Source organism: Cynara cardunculus, assembly GCF_001531365.2.
Source record: "Cynara cardunculus var. scolymus isolate 2C chromosome LG 13, CcrdV1, whole genome shotgun sequence".
NCBI classification, from domain to species: Eukaryota; Viridiplantae; Streptophyta; class Magnoliopsida; order Asterales; family Asteraceae; genus Cynara; species Cynara cardunculus.
Window position 1 is genome coordinate 36,661,393 of NC_037540.1, and position 4,494 is coordinate 36,665,886.

Sequence of the window (4,494 nt, forward strand, 5' to 3'; positions counted from 1 at the left end):
AAATCGTGTTGATATAAGCGATAATGTGATAATTGTGTGATAATCACATGATTATCACACCTATATCACATGATTAACCGTTTATTAGATAATATTAATCATGATCGTGTAATCGTATTAAAAGATTTTATGATATCATTTCCATTATTACCCTTTTCATTTTAATATTTTCTGAATCTTTTTAAATTTCAATTTTAGTTTTAAAAATCTTTTAATTTTATTTTTTATCACAATATGTGCTTATTGGGTTGTTCTCGCATTCTCGTAAATTACAGGGGTTCTTGTTTGAACCCTTCCCTATATATATATAACGGGTACGGGGCGGGGAGTACCATATTTGTCCCCGTCCCCATCTCCGGTTTGAGACAAACGGGGATCCATGTCCCCGTCCCCGACCGGGACGGGTGGACCGGGTTCCCCTACGAGTCGGGGCTCATTCCCATGCCTAACAAGAATGTATCAGAGTTGTAACAGGACACACTAATCCTTAACAGAATTAGAATATCTTCGTAGGGGTTACTAAAACCATCAAGTCTGCTATCTTCAAAACCGGATGACGTCTCTAAACCATCCTATTAGAACTTTTACAAAGCTTCGATCGCCTCTCAGATTTCACTAATACTTTATATACATGTCAATAAAAAAAAATGTTAGACTTAATGTCAAGTTAGTTAAAAACAGTTTATCACATAAATGTAAAAACAATAAAACCCATAGAGTTTCCTCTTTTATCCCAACAATCATTATTAAAATAGCATTTAAAGTTTGATGAATATATATTCACAAAACCATTGTTTCAAATAAGATATTTGATTACGAAATATCATTTTAAAATCAAGTCGTCATTTAAATTTACCTTTGAAATTAAGTGAATGGGACTCAACCCACAAAAAATCGGAAACACGATATTATCACATACCCCAAATTCAACGAAAGCACAGATAGACTGAATACCCAAGTGACACGTTTTGGGGACAGAGGAGACCCGATTTCATCTGTTATGGCGTAACACAAAGTAAGTCACGATTCAACGTTATTGAGTAGTGCCCTAAGATCACGATCCTAGTGTCTAACCCCTCTTAAGTTTCCACCGCCAATACATAAGATCCCGGAGCCCGACCCATACGAGTTCATCTCTATAATGCCATGAACTCATGCCTACTTATACACCATAGAGTTACACCTACAAGCCAATAGTATCGGGGTCCGACTTTTCACGAGTTCATCCCTGAAATACCTCTGATGACTTAGTGTCAACTAGGACATAGCTTCTACTAATGGGTCTTGGTGCCTAACTCCATACCAGTTCATCACCATAATTGCTAGGGTCCCAAAGTCTGAATCAACAAGAGAGCACATCCACAATACCCACGGTCCCGGAGTCCAACCCAAATGGGTTCCTCCCGACAATACCAACTACCCTGATGCCTAAACAACATTGGTCTCAAAACCAGGACATCAAGACTTTTCGAATATCTATTCCGACTGACTCATATACCTATGAATTCAATGCATTACAGTCTAAACTTTACATAACACCGATTGAACGACTAACACACTCAAAACATGTAATAAACATAAATATGCAAAAAAATCATTATACATCAAGGCTCCACTTTGGGCCACTAAGACGGGACAAACATTCCCCCAAAGCACATTGAGGTAAACAAAGCCAGATGGGCCCATAACACTCTTGATTAATTTAAATAAATCCAAGTAAATCACATAAGCCGAAAAGGCATATTTCCCAACATTTACGATCACATGACATCTACAACATGGATAGGCCTACAACAAACACTTCATTGATGTATGATAGCCCAAAAGGCCTAAAACTAAGATTTGTATTTCCAAAATCTTCACAAAACCAGAGGATGTGATTATCAAATATTTATATGCTTATAACCAAAAAGACTAATATGCCACTATCAAAATTTTATATGTTGGGCAAAGTCCCCAAAACATGTTTGACTCGAAACCAAATTGATAAACATATTGACTTGTACAATAACATCAAAAAAAAACATTTTTAACTCAAACTGCATTTCTCAAGAGTTAGAATAACAGTTTATCTCAAATCATTCATATACCCAATAAATCCTTTTTTATGAAATAAATATTATTTAGTGCCCCAAAATACCCAATAATCATAACATTTTCTGGAGATTTCATAACCCAAATATGCTCAACAAACACAAATGTTCATAAACTTCATCAAACAAGAACCAAGTTCATAAAAATGTGTCCAAAACCCAAAATAAAGACATTTTTTATATGTATTTTATTTTACAAAGTAACTGGAACTCACCTTGCTAGATTTAAGCTAAATCTTGATTTTAACCCAAATGAGCTTCCTTTTGGAGAAGACTTGAAATCTTCATGTGATCCCTCTGGATCCTAGCTCCAACACTCGCACCATGTTTCCTCTACCACAAATATCTCCAAAGTTGCACCAAAAATCGAAGGAGATGAAGAACACCAAAACCCTAGCTTTAAGGATGAAGAGTTAAGAAGATTACTTTGACGAAGACTTTAGAATCCACCAAGAATTCCATTCTAAAGCTAATCGGACCTTAGACCCCCAAGATGAGAGAAAATAGAGTAGGAGAAAGGTTAGGGTGGAAAATGGCCCAAAATCGGGTTTTAAAACTAATTTGGACGTGAATGCGGGTTTCCAATCGAGTAAAGTCGCTGTAAAAGTCACCCTTATCCAAAAAAAATCTGTAAAGAAACCCTAAAGCGGGTTTTCGACCCTTAAACCCGCATTTTAACCCGCTTCAGACCACTGATTTGGCTTTCAGTTGACTTTTTTTAGAACTTAGCATAAAATTCAGTCCATATCATTTTCCAACGATGAAACTTGATAAAAGGGGTATATTAAGGTTAAAATAGCAAGCGCAATATAAAGGCACGAAATGAACAAAAATTCCAGGTGTTACAAAATTAGGGAAAGTACAGAAGAAAACAAAAAACCCTTTGTGTGTGTGTGAATGAGACAAAAAGAGAGATTAAGAGTACGGAGGGAAACGATGATGGAGGTGGTTCGCATGGTTGGTGGTGGGTCACTGTTGTTTCCGGCCAAACTCCCAAACCCGAATGTGTTCTTGAAATCTTCATTTCGATTGAAAAATGGCTTGTCTTTGGCTATATGTCCCATATACAGTATTTCTATACATTGATTAGACCCGCGTGTTTTTGATTAAAGGGTATTTTTTATTGGATTTATTCGAAATGGGTTTTGATTTGTGTTGAATATCTTGCTCCATCGCTTTGGGTTTTGGCAAATGTTTGTGTGTATTTGTTTCTGAACATAGTTAGGATAGATATATGCTATGTTTGAGTTGTTTCTGGATTCGACTTATGAAGATACAACCCATTTAAAACCATATCCTACATGTAGTAGAGGGTGTTTTAGACGAGAGGTTTTTGGTCGGCAACGAAGGAGGGATCGATTATGAAGGAGGTTGGATAGATGTAGTGGGATGGGATAATTTCAGTCGTGGTGTTATAGTAGCTGCTTCTGAGAAAATGGTGGTGAGCCATGGTGGAAGAAGATGTTATTGTCCATGTGTGTGTATATATATGTATGTTAGAGTTAATTACGTAATAGGTCTCTAAAGTCTAGTGATTTTTGTAAAAACAAGAAAAATAGGAAAGAGGAAAAACATGGATGGATGACTATTTTTTTTTTACCCTTCTCTCTAACGAAGACTTTTAGGGTGTGCTTGGTGTCCAGACAAGACATGACAGAACAGGACAGGACAGGATAAAACAATTGTTCAACATTTGGTAAGATAAAACTGGACAGAACAGAACAAGTAAAATGATCAGTTTACCCTTGATGAGTTGTTTATTTTAATTAATTTTTGTAATTTATTAAAGTATAATAGAATAATTATTTTTTATAACAAAGTATATCATTTGAAGTTTTCGTCAAAACAACTAAAATGACACCAAATAAAAAGTTTATGTAGTTTTTTATTGGGAAAAGTCCTAAAAAAACCCAATGGACTTTAGTGTTTGGAATGATTAAGTTCTTGGACAATTTTTTAGAACAAATAAGTCCTTGGACATTCTAAAACATGTTAAATAATTCATTGATCAATTTTTTGGAACAAATAAGTTCTTGGACAATTTAAAACATGTTAAATAACTCATTCGACAATTTTTGGAACAAATAAATCATTGGACAATCCAAAACATGTTACATAACTTCTTGGACTTTTCTAAAACATGTTGGATACATTATTATGTCTTGTACAACTAGTTAAAGTGGTAAAATAATGAGAAAAAAAAAATCCGAAAAAAACTCCAATGAATATTCATATTTTTGAACGATTAAGTCCCTAAATATTTTTTGAACCAAAAAGTATTTAGATCTATAAAATTAAACAAATATAAGAAAAAATAATTACATTTACAAAAAAATAATTACATTTAAAAAAGATTTTTGATAAAATTTATTTTAATTAAAATTAAAATATATTATATCAG